Here is a 16,403-nt window from a genome sequence, read left to right as displayed (position 1 = left end):
CCACTATTTTCAGATGCTCTGGGAAAAAAGACAAAACAAATGCTTTACCTCATTCCATGATAATTTTCATCATATGGGCTTGAGTTCTCTATAGAACATTAATGACCCTGAATACTTAACTCATTTAGCACATACTTAATGAGTGCCTCAGGTAGTTAAGTGAGTATTAGGAACAGAGAGTAGTAAGCTATTTGGAACTTCTCCCTGCCCTTGCAGAGCTGTGGCCTAGCAGAGAAGATGGACGGACTAATATAGTACAGCTTATTTAGTGCTAGAATGTTGTTAATCAATGTATTCTGGGAACAGGTAACAGCTTGACCTAACCTAGTGTGGGAAATATGAAGAAGGTTCCCCAAGGTGACATACAGACTGAAGAATGAGTCAGTGTAAGCTAGGGAGAGGGGGGAAATATGCTACATAGAGGAACCAACCTGGCAGAGACTGGAAGTAAGGCGGACCAGGGTGAACTTAAGGAACTGAAAGATATTAAGTGAGGTAAGGGCACAGAGCATAAGAAAAGATGTGTTTAAAGATAAGGAAGAGGCCAGTTTACTTATAGGTTTTGTTCAGAAATGTACATTCTTAAAAGATTGAGAATACTAGCAAGAGAGTGAATTGGGAAAAATATGAATTGTGGCAGGTGTGTGAGTTACATTGAAGTTACATTATCAGAGCTAAGCAGAGCCAAATACTAAAGTGGTAAGGATAGATTTTTATCCAGTAATATTGTTGTAATAAGGAAAAGAGCCCAGCATGACTTTGACTTGACTAATTTGTGCAGGGGCTAAAAGGAGAATGAGAAATTGGCAGGGGGGTGAACTGAAAGGGGTGGGGTGAGATTGGTTAATGTGAAACCTGTCTGAATTTGTTAACCTGTACTTATACCACAGTTCAGAGAGCTAGCTCTTATTCCCTGAGAGGACAGTCTGGGTGGTAAAATATATATATCTCAAAGAGGCAGAGAAATAATTTAGAATTGCAAGCTTTCTAAAGTAACTGCTCTAAGAAAGGCCTTAGTGGTCTATCTGCCTATCACCAAGTTTGTGCTGGAACAAATAGTAAATTCTCCTGGCAGCACTGTGTTTTCTCAGGCAGACACTGTAAGAGAGTCTGGTTCTTCTAAGGATGCTGTCTTGAGCTGTTGAAAACTATGCTAGTGTTCACGTATTTTTAATGAGGAGGGTGGACTAAATTATTTGTGTTCAGAGTTTATAATTATTGAGGCTGAAGTTGAGACCTAGTTGAGAAAAGGGCAGTGGTGCTGACTAGTGGTTGATCAAGGAGACAGCCTTCATCAACATTAAAATAATGTGCAATTGGGGCCAAAGAATATGTAAGAAATAATTGAGAGATTGTATCTGAGAATGAGGTGCCGGTCTTTAAGATTTCAGAGGTGGTATTCTTTTGGGTGATGGTAGGATCTAGGTAAGCCTTGGAAGGTGGGTAGCAGAAGGAAGAAGGTATTTGGAAATGAGCTCAAGAAAGAGAATTTGGGAGTCATCCATGTGAATGTTGAGATTGTCGAAGGTACCAAGGGATCTTTTGTGGAAGATGATAGTGATCCAGGTGTCAGAGATTATAGGGCATGGGCACTGGTGACATAAGGTTTCTAGGTGCCTTCAGTGAGGATAAACAGAAGTGGTAAGACCTAAAGAAGCAAAGAAAGACTTCTGAGTCCTAAGTTGCATTGGGTAGGATGTGGCTCAGCTCCCAAAGAGAGGACTGCAAGGGAGTTTTCATCTAAGTCAGTGTATGAAGAAAATGTTAAGCAAATGGTTAAAAATATACAAGTATCAAGAAATATTTCTGAAGACAATGAAGAATTAAGATGTAATGGGGCAGTCAGATAGTAGACCAGAACTTCAGGGAGTTGGGACTATTACAAAATATTCCATCTTGGACCATGACTAAGGGGGAGAGACATGTGGCATGGTGAATTTGGCTGGTCACAAGACTGGTAATCTAGTTTCATGTTGCATTTGATATTATACAAAGGCTTATTGGTAGTTTGTAACCTTATTATCTTAGTTGGTTCAGGCTGCCGTAACAAAACACCATAGATGGGGTAATTTATAAACAACAGAAATTTGTCTCTTGTAGTTGTGGAGGCTCAGAGGTCTAAAATCGAAGTCTCCGTATCTTGTGAGGCCCTGTTTCCTGGTTTGTAGATGCTACCTCACTGTGTCCTCACATGGTGGAAGACTTGACAGATCTCTCTTAAGCCCTCATGACCTAATCACTTCCCAGAGCCCCCCACCTTCTAATGCCATCATCTTGGGAGTTAGAATTTCAGCATATGAATGTGGGGGTGGCATGGAGACACAAATATTCAGACCATGGCAATCCAAGGACTACTGTCTGTAAATTGTTTACTCTCATTAGAAAATTTGTCTATTACTTAATATATCAAATAAGACAATAAGTACTGATCTTTCATTGTCTTTAGAAAGACATAATTCCCTTTTCAGTTCTCATAATAACAATGGGGTATAACTTTTCTTGAGTAAGTAATATAGTTCCAATAGATAATAGCTTGGTTTATATTTAACTTATTAGTCACATAAAAATCTTTTCCTGTTACTGGGTTCCCATGGCCATCAGCTAGATCCCAAGTATGTTATTCTTGACCTTCCTTCCTTCCTTCTTTTCTTTCTTCATCCCCCCTTAAAAAACAAAACAAAACATTACATTATACTATTTAATACAGAAAGATTTGAAGAACTAAAATAACCTTCTAATTACAAGGATGTTTTAAAGAAATATTGCACTCATATTTAAATCTTTACAAAATAAATGGAATGATTTTTTTTTAACCATCAGGCACCTCAGAATATTCCAGAATATTCATTTCTTTTACATATGCTTTTTCTAACTCGAGTAGGAGTTGATATAAAACTGTTGCTATGGTGAAGTGTATTCTATTTTTCAGGGTATAAATTTATATATAGGGATAATGTTGAGAAAGAACTTACTATGTGAAATTCACTGTATATTATGGCTATTAATTTATAAAATATGCCCTAAAAATAATTTCCTCAAAGTTGAATGGCATTGTTCCTTTGATAACCATTTAGTTTTAAGAAATAGTCTTCCATACATGTAAATTATAAATATGATTGATTTTCTGGATTCTGTATTATATGAAATTATTCCAGTGCTACTGAACAAACCAACTTTCTGCCCACTTTTCTTCTCCCCATTTTAAGAATGCTTTTTAAGCCCCCTGCCCCCTGCCCTTTTCTTCTTCCATAATTCATTGTGTAATCTAAGTATTATATTGATTTGGCAGCTTCTGGATCTTCCTACCTTCATCTTGCCCCTCTCCAATCACTCTCCACTCTGTAGACAGCCACAGGGCCTTTTCTGACCTGTCATGTCATTCTCCCATTTGAATCCATGCTTTATGTTCCAACCATATAGACTTCTTACACTTCCCAAGTATCTGTGGGACTTGGCAGATGGTATCTGCTGCCTGGAATGTCATTTTTCTCCACCTTCCCTCTTCTCACCCACACTCACAACCCACTCCACCCCACTCTCTAGCTAGCTCCTGATAATTCTTCCAGTTTTGTCTTGGATGTACCTTCTTACATGAAGCTTTCCCTCACCGAGGCTGGGATGGGCACCCCAATCTCATACCTACCTATGTTTCTATCTTGGTATCTATCCCACCAAATTATAATTTATTTTTTCTTTTTTTTTCATTTGTACTTCCCAGCAGACTGTAAGCTTGAAGAGAACAAGGAATATTTCCCTCTTTTTGTAGGTGTAATTTCACTATTAATCACACATCTCTAGCACATAACAGGAACCTAATCAGATTTGTTAAATAAGGATTAACTAGAAGCTTCAGCAGTCTCCAAGTCTCACTTTAAAATTTTGCCTTTTTGTTCCATAAAATGTTACTTTTCAGGATACTATGGAGTTTGGATCAGGTGGGGGGTGGGGAGGGTTTCACATTGCAGAATAACTGCCCTGTAGAACTAGAAGAAAAATTTTGGATTTTGTAGTACAACATCTCTTCATACTTGTGAATAAAATACATCCCAGAATAAGGAAATAACCTTTCATAGGTTGCCCAAGTTGGATAGTCTTAGACTCTTTCCCCAAGCACAGATGTATTCTACGGCAAACCAGTGCTTTCCAAACTTTTCACTTCACTGAACCTAGAAAATGGTAATATTTTGATGGTTCACTGGAATTAAAGGAGAAGGTAGAGGTTGCTCAGAGCCAAAGGAGATTGGCCCAGAGGCTGTGGTCACCCAGCCCCACCTGCCACCTTGAGGATTAATTGGTCAGAGTCATGACACACCTCCAGCACTATGAAAAACCAAGACATACTCCTTGGGAACCTTCACTATAAGACACTGCAGTCTCAACCCTCCGTGATTGTTTGTTTATTAAACCAAACAGCTTTCTTTCTATTAAATAGATTTTGATAGCAATTAAAATTGAGGATTTGTTTGTGGAGTTCTTTTATTTTGTTTTTAGCATAAGTAATATAATTCAACTTATTCGGAAGGGCAGTGGGGGTGGGACTGAGTCAAATGTGCAGAGTAAGAAGATTCCCAGGAAGCACTTTGAACCCTGTAGATATATCTACCCAGGGGAAGTCCACAGTCTGGATGTTATAGAGCTAGGACAAGGTGGGCACTGGGATCCTGGTCCCAGTTGTTTCTGAGATCAAGAAGTGGCCTGGGGCTTTTCTATCCCAAGTGCTGTGTGTGACACATAGTAGGTATTAATGTATTTGTTAGTAATGAGTGTTTGAAGCTGGTAAAGATGAGGACAGGCTTTCCAATTTCTTCTTTCATCCTAGTACATGTATACTTTTAGTTGCCCCAGAAATGCTTGCTTTGGTTATAGAAGAACTAAAAGACTAATTATAGTAATATTAATAAACTGTTGACTATTTGTACCTAATTACCAAGCAGAACAACAATAATGCATACCATAAAATACATCTAAGCTTTAAGCTTAATTTTGTTCTGTGGCTCAATTATTCTCATAGATTCTGCTAGAAATGTGTTTTTCATATGGCATGGTTATTGGATTATAAGTCCAAGGATAAAAGTTAGAGGAAATATTATGGTAATTGAGCACTGTGTTCTATGACTTCTCTCCTCTAGTGTCCCTCCCTTCCTTCTTCTGAAACAGTGAAATAGAAAAGATGATTTGTATGATAACTGATTTCTTTTCAAGTGTTCTAACCTATGCTGCTGTCTCTTTGCCCAGAATGTTTCTTCTCCTCTCTCTTACCCATCTCCTTTGATTGAACTCCTATTCATTCTTGAAGATCTAATAGAATACTCCCTCATTCTTAGAGCCTTCACCATTACTGTAGCCAGAAATAACCTTTTTCTCTTCTAGCACTTTCTTCTGGTCATGTACTACTTTTTGGCTCCAGGGATAATGGAGAAGTGACATGGTGATAGGAGATATAAATTCAAATCTTGTTCTGTTGTTTTACGGTCATGTTAGGACATCATACTCCATGGGATTTAGTTTCCTCAACCATAAAATAAAGGGTCTGGACTGTGTACCAATCAGGTCTCACATCCAGTGGAAGGTCAGGTGGGCAGCATTCAGGGGTCAAAAGGATTGACATCTCAACACACAGCGAGTGCTGCTGTCCGGGCTTGTGGTCCTCTTTTCTGTTTCTAGGTCTCTCTGGGCTAAATAGCAAAGATTTTGGCCGAGAGCTTATCTGGAGGAGGCTTTCACTGGAGAGTCTTTCACTGTAACCTGCCCTTGATTGACATTTTCAGGGAATAAAACACTTTGAAACTGCCAAATTTTTTCAGCGGCCTGCAGCTATTATAAAAATAGTTCTACCATGATTGTTCCTTAAAGGTAGATGTCAATATCTTTACCTGTCAAGGAAGAAAACATTATTTGCAGAAAATTAGCTGTTGCTCAAGTTTTGGAATTAACTCATGACTATCTTAAACTTTTTCTTTTCTACTGTGTGTCTTCTGATTTCAGGGATATTATGGCCAACTATTATCTAGTGTACCCAGTGGTGGATCCAAGGACCCTGACATAGGAGCACTTTTCTCCTTACTTAGCAGTGACTAAGTGACTATGATTCTCTGTCATTGAATAAGGGTCCCCTTTAAAACATCTGTCAGAGGATGAACTTAAGTTAACATTCCAAGTTTTCCTACTTAGTAATAGTATTATTGGTCAAAATACTTCTCCAAGCTTTTATTTCCTCACCTATAAGACAGGAATACAGTAATTCTAGTATTACCCTATCAAATTGTCATAAGAACTAAATGAGATGATACAAAATCATTAACACAGTGCCTGGCACTCATTAAACTGTGATTTTCATAAAATATTTTAAGGTTTACCTTTTATTTTTTCAACTTTTTAAAAATGTTCTCCTTTACCAAATAACGTGGCATTTAATGTTGAAGTTGCTTAGTTATCTCAAGTGTAGATTCACCGTTTTGATTCTCAGTGAACAATATTAAGATCTGATTGACTGATGCTATTCAGAAAGACATCATCCATACTAGGGTAAAAAGTTTACAGAATGTACTCCTAGCCTCTCCACAGGCTCATATGTCTTTCAAATCAGGGTGTCTCAAATACATATGGCTTTGTGATATTCAACAATATAGATATACCATAATTGCCTTGTAAATTGCTTTTATCTTGATGTTATAAAAAATTATGCAATTGTGCCTCAAAATACTCATGGTAGAAAACTTGGTAAAACCATAGGGAAAAACAAAACACATCTAGGTAATTAGATTTTTCCCCATTTTTGTCAATAATATGGTTTTTCTTTGTTACTCATTAAGTGATGTATTTCTCAATGAATAAATAATTTCTCTTGAAATTATTTATTGTCATATCTAATTTAATCAAAACTAACTTTTCAGGCAAGACAGATGGCAGCAGATTATATTGGTTATAAGTGTGTCCTCTCCTAATTTAAGTGTTAAATAATCTATCTGGATCTCAGTTTCTTTACCTAAAAAATGATGATAAATGAATATACATTTAAAATGATGCCTGGCATAGGGCAAGCACTGTATAAATGAACTTATATTTTTAGTTAATTAGCTAAATAAAATAAATTGATGCTAATAGCCTTGGAAAGCTGGGGAGTTTTATGTGTGTAGATTTTTAAATAGAGGTGGAAAGGGAAGTACCCCCCAGATGCACCCCATTCTTCCCCTACCCTCCTTCCTGCGCCAAGACAACTCAGCTGATGCCTGATATAGCACCTGTTACTTCCCATCTCTCTTTTGTCCAAGGCTTTCCCAACTCTCTTTGGGCTGTAGAGGCTATAGTTCCCATAGAAGGAAACTCCAGGAGAAGGACAATAGCTGCTATAGCTTTGTGAGGCCAGATGGGTGCCAGAACGTGCCAGTACCACCACAAGGGAGTCCCGATTTGGCCAGGAGACCATGTAGGACTCTTGTGGTACCCATGTGGGACTTCCTGGACTAGAAAGAAGGTATAGGGGAACATGGACTAACCCTCCAGTTTCCTTAAAGAAGGGCCACTGATGGTTCTGGAAGTTGGAGGGTTTTGGTGAACTGACTCTTATAGGAAATCAATCAAAACTCATACTGTATGTAGCTCTGCTACATGACCAGTAGACATCTGCTGGTCCAAGAATGGGTCATTAAATTATTGGATTGTGTCATGGTCTAGAATAAGGATGACAGATTTAACAAGTAAAAGTATATGATACCCAGTTAAATTTGAATTTTAGAAAAATAATTAATAGTTTTTTATTAACTATGTCCTATGCATTATTTGTTTTATGCTAAAACATTATTTATTATCAGAATTTTAGATTTTACTAACATCCTGTATTTGATCTAGCAACCCTAGTTTATCTAAAAGGACTTGGTAGAGGGTCCAGGATGGTAAGAGTAGCCTTTATTCAGCTCTGGGAAATTGCTCTTTAAATTTTACTCACTGGCTTAGCTTAGAGATGGATAAATATACCCCTAATCCCATTCATATTTAGGATTATGGTTTAATCACTTCAGTGATTTGAAGAGTCTAAAGAACTTCAATACATATTATAAATGTTCCTCTTAAAGGCTCTTGTAGTTTATACTAACACCCCAGCAGTATTGAGTGAAAATCTGAGGGAGGTAATTAATTTGACCTTAGTTTGTGTATGATTGGCAGCCCTAGTCTTTGTTAGCCTTCAACAAATTGGTCTTTGGGGGCACTGTCACTAGAGTGAGGATAGAATAACTTACCTTATAATATTTGTTTTCTAATATCCTGGATTATAAAACCATAGTAATCCATCCACAATCTCCACAGGGTGAGTTTTTGTTTGGAGTTTAGTTTTTCATCCAATAGCTTTCTTCACTTTCATATTTTAGTAGAAGCCAAAGCACAGCACTGAGTGTCTGGGGTCTCTAAGTGTCCAAGCAGCCATGTCAGTGGCTCTCCAAGTTGTAGCCTTTCAGCTTAACTTCTGACCAGAACAGCAGAGTGCAGTTCAAAACTGGTGTTTGGATCTGGAAGCAAACATGGTAGTCATGCTGGCATTTTAGAAGGCATGTTAGATATGAGCTTCTCCATATACTTGTCTTCTTAATATTATTTTTTGACTTTTGAAGGACCTAAATTTCCCATAAAGTACACAAAGCAATTTAAAAAGACATTAAATTTATTTACTTGAGAATTTGAGACATTTCATACATTAAGTGTATTGAACTCATAGAACTTTTAAATGAAAATATATTAAGTGTTAAAGGAGATTACTTAGAGTAATTTTTGTCTTTTTGCTTTCAATATGATGCCTTTTGAAGACCCAAAAGTGTTAATTTTAGTGCAGTGAATGTTAGTTCTTCCTTTTATGAGTGAATGTGTTTCTTCCTTGAGATGATGATAATGATGAAAATCATGGAGGGGTTGATGTGGTAAAGATGGTGTTGGAGTTATTTTGGCACTTGTTTTCTCTCTTTTTTCTTTTAAACACAGGCATGACAGGTTTTGAAAATTGAAGTAATCAGAAACTAAAAAGGCATGTTAGAGATTTTCATAAATGTGTGTTATTCTGATACCCACAGAATACCAGCCCAGTTAATGCTACCTGATGCATGTACTCACCACTAAACGAATTGCCTGTTCTTTAAAGATTTAACTTTGTATATTTTTTGTTTATGTGTGTTTGTGTTTCATATATATATATTTCATATGTTTACAATACAATTATATATATATATGTTTTAGAGTATACATGTACACATAAACATGATTTGCCAGTTACATAGAATCACATATCTTTCCAAGATTGGAGTTTTTCTGTTTATTGTTCATGGTATTTGGGGTAGAGTTGTTTTAAAATGTAATGTACTTGATTAATTGTATAATTTGTGGATAATATGGACATTTCTGATCCTGTAGTTTAATCCTATTTCTTCCACAAAATACTTTTTTTTTTCATATTTAGAATTTTTGGTCCACCTGTACTGGATAAACCTCTAGGGTATGATGTAGTAGATCACTCTTATTTACTTACCTGTTGTTACCAATCAATATATATATATATATATATATATCACTCGGTTTTCCAATTTTCTGGGAACATCCATCATGTGAAACATTCATGTGTTGTCATGGTTTCTTTCAGTATCTTTTTTCATACCATATGGTTCTGTTTTGTTACTGCTACAATATCATATTGTTTAACAAATACTGAATATTTCTCCATTGATATGGGGCTATGTTTATATATCTCAATATGTATTTTTATACTTTTTATCTCATGTATACTATTATAATAACTTTAAATAAATTTATCACACAACTTCTTTAAAAAAAAGAAGAAGAAGAAAGAAATTCTTTTAATCTCTGAGGTTGTAAAGATACTCTCCTGTAGGACTGGGGTTGTGGCTCAGTGATAGAACACTCACCTAGCATGTGTGAGGCCCTGGATTCAATCCTCAGTACCATATTAAAAATAAATAAATAAAGTAAAGGTATTGTGTTCATTATAACTAAATAAAAGTATTAAAAATAAAATACAATAAAATTTTAAAAGATACTCTCTTGTAATAACTTGGTAAAATTTCATTTTCAGATTTAGAGTTTTCATCATTATATCTTTCTGTATGGATCATCAGGTATTCTACACCAGTTTTTCAACAATTCATTCATTCCCTATCAATATACAGAATTATTAGTCACATATTAAGTTTCCATGTTTTTATGGGTCTGTTTGGGATACTATTATTTTTTACTGCTGCTTTTTGTGTTTGTTTTGTTTTTTTCCCGAAGCCAGATCACACAGTCTTACTTACTGTAGTAAAGTAATTATCCTTTACATCTGAAAGGGAAAATTCTCCCCACCAATTATTCTAGTAGCACTCGTTGACTTTTCTTTTACATTTAAACTTCTCCATTTCATTTTAGAATCAACTTACGCACTTTTTGGTTGGGGAGAGGTAGGCACAGGATTGATTTTTAGATCAGTTTGGGAAATGGTTGATATCGTTACCTTGATACAGATATGACATGTGAATATGTCATGTACTTCCATGAATGCTATGTACTTTTGTTTTTCTTTTAATCTTCTCAGTGAAATTTTAAATTTTCCTCTACAAAGATTTCTGTATGTTATTAGATTTATTGCTAAATGCTTTCTGTTGGTTCATAGTTCATATCCTTTTACAATTATGTTTTCAAATTATTTGTTACTCTTACAGAAAAATGCAGGTGATTTTGTAACCTGATTTTGCTATATCATGAATCTAGCTACTTTGCTAGATTCTCTCATTAATTATAATATTTTTTTCTAGAATTCTCTCATTAAATATAATATTTTTTCTAGAGAGTCCCTATTGTTTTCTTTGTAGACTATGTGACCTGTGAATAATGATAATTTTGTTTCATCCTTTGTAGTCCTTAGGCCTTTAATTTCTTTTTTTGCTGTGTTATCCTTTCTGGGACCTCAAAGAAAATGTGAGCATCCAGTCTTGATTGATTTAAAGGAAAGGCTTCTAACATTTCATTATTATGTCTGGTGTTTGCTGTAGGGATTAGGTAGATACTCTCTACCTGGTTAAAGAAGTTTTTAAAGGGTCATTTTATTCCTTCAGTCATTCACCACTCAGTGGTATGTAGTATAAAGGACAGAACTGTTTCCCAGCTAAATAAACATTGTTTAAATATTAAAACTATGAAATCTAAATGTGTACATAATATTTTTTCTTATGTACAAAGAATTAATATTGGCATATTAACTGGCTCCAACTCCTAAAGTTCAATTGAATTAGATATTATATCATCCTATAATAAATGTAGAAGAAATGAAATAAGAAACAAGTCAACAGTTTCTCTGAAGTTCAGTATAAAAGAAAAATGCCATTCCTTTTGTCATTGGGAAATGTCAGACTTGCATATTCACTTTGGATAATTCATCCATTTAGGTAACTTGTACACAACTTAAATTCAAAGGAGAGTAATACTACTATATGCGTAAGTGCCCTACACATAATTTCACTTAATGAAACTCTACAAATAAGTTTAATTTCTGACTTTTATATTTGACTTAGGCCAAATTTATTTTCATTTCCTATTTTCCATTTCCTTTAGTTCATTCCTTCTGTTTCAATTAATTAGTGTATCATATATTGGGAATTTTTCTTAAGGTGACTGTTTTAAGTATCTTATATTTTTAAGCAATAACAATTTACAAAAAAAAAAACTGTGATAGCATTTATAGTTTCAAAGGAATTTCATATTTATTTTGAACTTCATAAATTCACGTAAGGCCAAGATTTCTGGATTTACTCAATCTTACAGATGAGGAAGTGAGGTGTAGCTACTTAATGACAGTGCCAGAAGCAGAAGCCCAGATTTTTAGCACTAATGCTAGGGTGCTTTATCACTCTCTTATTAAAACAATTTATTAAACTAAGGTTTTAAAAAGTACCTTTTCAAATTACTGATTCTCACTAGATTACTTAAACAGTACGTTTAAGTAATCTTATCCCTCAAGGCATTGTGGAAAGGAACCAGGCTTTGACAAGACAGAAGTTGTACGTTTTTTCTGTGTGAGTGTGGTGGCCCTGTGCAGGCAGCTCCTTTAACAGTGTGGGCACAGTTCAGGGAGTCTGGGGATGGCACCTGCCTCCCTCCTTTGCTGTATGGTCCCTGCAAATTCATTCTTTTCTTCCACTCTCCGTTGTGTACTTTTCTCTATTGCTTTATTTCCGTGCAGTGTTCTCAAAGTTCCAAAACCACAATGTCATTGAGAAGTTCTGTGAATTTTTCCTAAGTTATGCAAATGTGTTCATAAAAAGTTACTTGAATGCTCCTGAGGATGATCCATGAAATAATTATTCTTTTGGTTTTTGTTGATTTAGTATTTCTTTTGATATTGGATTAATCTTTATTTTTTTCAGCTAATTTTTATTACTTACTGTAGCACTGGAAAAATGGCAGTGACACAATTTCTCTTATTGAATTTTTGCATCCATCAGGCATTCATCAATATCAACTATACAAGGTATAATTGTTTGTGATTCCCTAGACAAAGCCATATAACTTGCTCCATAAGAACTTATTAGTTTCTAGATTGAAAACTGTGACAAAAACCCTATCTTTTGAGGAGTTCATCATGTCTACATTTAAAAATCAAGTTACTTTTTTAAACACTAAACTAGTTTAAAATGTCATTATAGTATAAATGACATCAAAACACTATTCAAAATGTTTGAATAAGACATAATAAATTATTAACATCTATAAAACCCAGGGATGAGTCTATGTATGGTTTTTAATTACAGTTTCACACTAATATTTTGGTAGTATATCCCTCCCTTCCAACAGTCAAACTCTCCAATATGTCATTATTATTTCTTCTTCTTCCTCTCTCCTTCCCCTCCCCCTCTCCCTTCCCTCCCTTCCCCCTCCCCCTCCCCTCCCCCTCCTCCTGAATGCATTAGGGTTGATACTTTGTAATATTTACTTTAGGATTTTTTAAAGTAAATGAAGTATTACAGCCATAGCTAGGGTTGTACCTAATTAACTGCCATCCCTTTTCCTCCCTCCTCACTTCCTACCCTCTCTGATAACCATTATCCTGATATCCTTATGCATGGCTTTTATTCTTCTATTTGACATATGTATCTACTAAAATATATAATTACGCTTTGTGTATTTTTCAATGTACATAAATGTCCCTTTGAGCCTATACTACTGTGTTCTCCATCACAAATATTGTTTAGTAATTATACAAGCAGATCTATTCATTTTTCTAATGATAGAAAATAGATTATTTCTTTTTCTATTATGAATACAAACTATATTACATGAATAATCTTATAAGTGATGTTTTTATCCCTTGTGTATTTTTCTAGGGTGAATATTTTAAAAAGAAATTGCTGGTCATATATACCAGTATACAGAATTTTTAACTTTACCAGTCATTTCCAAATTGTTTTCCATATCTTTGCCAACATGCTTCGTAAAGTGACTTTTCACCTTTATTATAATCTGATACATGTGAAAAATTATCTTTTAAAATTATTCCTTTTTAAATTTTTTTTTAGTTGTTGATGGACATTTATTTATTCATTTTTATGTGGTGCTGAGGATCGAAGCCAGTGCCTCACACATGCCAGACAGGTGCTCTTCCACTGAGCCACAACCCCAGCCCTTAAAGTTATTCTTTCAAAAATCTCTATTCACATTTCTTTATTCTTTCTCTTTAAACTTATTTTTTACTTGATTACCATTGCCATTGTATACTTTATTCTTTATTTATTTTAGTATTATATATAATATTTGGTTTTATTTTGACAAAATAATACTTGTAAGGAATTTGATTTCAATTCCTACTTTCCTTATCACCTCCCTCCTGCTTTTTTTCCCCCTCTACTCTACTGGTCTTCCTTTCACTCCTTTATTTATTTTTGATTTGTGCTTTCTACGTATACATAAAGGTAAAACTCCCTGTGGTACATTTATGTATGCATATAACATGATTTTGTTATATTCATTTCATATATCCTTCCCTTTCCTATCCTTCCTCTCTCCCTCTCATTCTCTATCTTCTACCCCACTGATCATCCCTGTATAATTATTTCTGATCCATCCCCCACCATTGCCTTCTTTCCCTTATTTGGCTCTAGATTCCACATAATGAGAGAAAGCATTTGACCCTTGATTTTTCTGAGTCTGGCTTATTTCACTTAGCATGATATTCTCGGTTTCCATCCATTTAAGTTTATTTTTAATTGATACATAAAAACATAAAAATTATACATATTGATGGACCATGTGAGATGTTTTGATACATTTGTACATTGTGTAATGTTTAAATCAGGGTAAACATGTCTGTCTCCTCAAATATTTATCATTTCTTTATGGTGAAAACATCCAAAATCTTTTCTTCTAGCTTGTTGAAATACATAGTACTATTACTGTTCCCAGCCTTTGGCAACTACCATCCTATTCACAATTTCAGTGAGGTCAGCATTTTTAGATTCCACATATAAGTGTGATTTTGGTACCTGGCTTAGTTCACTTAACATAGTGACCTCCAGTTCTATTCACATTGCCACAGATGACAGGATTTCATCCTTTTTAATGACCAAGTGGTATTTCATTGTGTAAATGTAGCACATTGTCTTTATCCATTCACCAGTTGATGGACACTTAGGTCGTTTCCACTTTTTGGCTATTGTGAATAACGTAGCAATGCATATGAGAGTGCAAATGTCCCTTCAACATACTGAGTTTGTTTCCTTTGGATGCTTACCCAGTGTTCTTTCAGATAAGTAAGCAATTGCTTGTGGGACTCTTGAACAATGCTGCTGATTACATTTTCCTTTCCCTGATTATTAATATGCTTTTTGGTCTTTTGTGTTTCTTTCTCATCAAATATCCTATTCTTATCCTTTGCCCATTGTTCCGTTGGTTTGGTTTTAGTGTCATTAATAGGTAGGAGTTACTTTTATATTCAGGATATTATTAGCTTGTTGTATGCCTTTTTATTTTTTGTTTGGTGATTTCTTTTGACAATGATTTCCCTTTATGATTTACGTGTTTTCCAGTCAAAGAATTCACTGTAACTATATCAGATTTTATAATTTCTATTGATGCTGTTGTACATTTGTGTTACTTCCAGTTTGAGGCGATTATGTGAAGTACTGGTGTGAACAATCATTTACTTATCTTTTGTTAAGCATCATTACATTTCTCTTTAATGTGTATCTGAGGACAGAATTGTATTATTTTTCTATTTTATTCAATAAATCATTCTCTATTTTGATGTTATTAATCTAATCTTCTATGTTTTCTTCTAAAAGTTTTAAGTTTTACTTTTCACATTTAGTTCCTTCATCCATTAAGATTTGACTTGGGGGACTTTGTGTGAGAGTTACTTGCTCCTTTTCCATTTGGATACCCAGTTGTCCCACCATTGTTTATTGAATATTGCATCTTTTTTGGCTGACTTGTAATCCCACCACTGATGACATGCACCAGAGTGGTATCTATAGATTTGGTTAGTGGGCTTTCTGTGACTGCTCTGTCCGCATTTTTCTAAAGTTGTATCACAATTTTTATTTCCTATAGCTTAATAATAAAGTCTCCCTCCCAGTTGTACTTCTTCAAAATTGTATTGACTTTTCCTTGATTTTTTTCTCCATCAAATAAATTTCAGAATTAGCTTCTGGAATTATATTGCTTTTTAGATTAATTTGTGAGAATGACATCATTTCCATTCAAAACTAACCTTTATTGAAATATAACATGCACAGATTGTAGGTATCCAGCTTGGTCAGTTTTTACAAAGTTACTCAAGTGTCCAACATCCAAATCCAGAAATAGAACAGTAGAGTAGAAATGGTGCCCCTTCTGGTCGGGGGAGTTCCTTTGAGTACCTCCTTGCTCCCTTAAGGTATTGTTGTCCTAATTTATTTTACCATATTTTAGTTTTGTCTGTTTTTGAGCTTTGTAAAAATAGAAACATACAATATATACTGTGTATTTTTTTGATCCAACATTAAAAAATATTTTTAGTTATAGATGGATACAATAACTTGATTTTATTTATTTTTTTATGTGGTGCTGGGGATCAAACCCAGTACCTCACATGTGCTGGCAAGTTCTCTACCAATGAGCCACAGCCCCAACCTGCCCCAACATTGTTTTTGTGTGAGTCATTCACAGATTTTCCATGTAGTTTATTTCCATTGTCATATAGAATTCTTTGTATGAATATATCACAGTTTATCTGTTTCACTGTTGATAAACATTGGAATTATTTGCAATTTGAGGCTATTTTGAAAAGTAATGCTGTGAACAATCTTTCACTTACCTTTTGTTATTTATCATTTACATTTCTGTTTAAGATGTGCTTAGGAGCACAATTCTTTAGCTATATCTGTTTTAAGTTTTAG

The 16,403-nt window shown here is 34.7% G+C and overlaps 1 protein-coding gene across 1 annotated transcript in view; it reads left to right on the top strand.

Annotated features, from left to right (window-relative positions):
* Positions 1-16,403, top strand: part of Msh3 (mutS homolog 3) — a 180,649-nt gene that overhangs the window by 123,686 nt on the left and 40,560 nt on the right. The window lies entirely within an intron of this gene.

The sequence above is a fragment of the Marmota flaviventris genome, chromosome 5, assembly GCF_047511675.1.
Source record: "Marmota flaviventris isolate mMarFla1 chromosome 5, mMarFla1.hap1, whole genome shotgun sequence".
Classification (NCBI taxonomy): Eukaryota; Metazoa; Chordata; class Mammalia; order Rodentia; family Sciuridae; genus Marmota; species Marmota flaviventris.
Note: the sequence above shows the minus strand (reverse complement) of the source record. Positions and strands in the feature narration are given on the sequence as shown.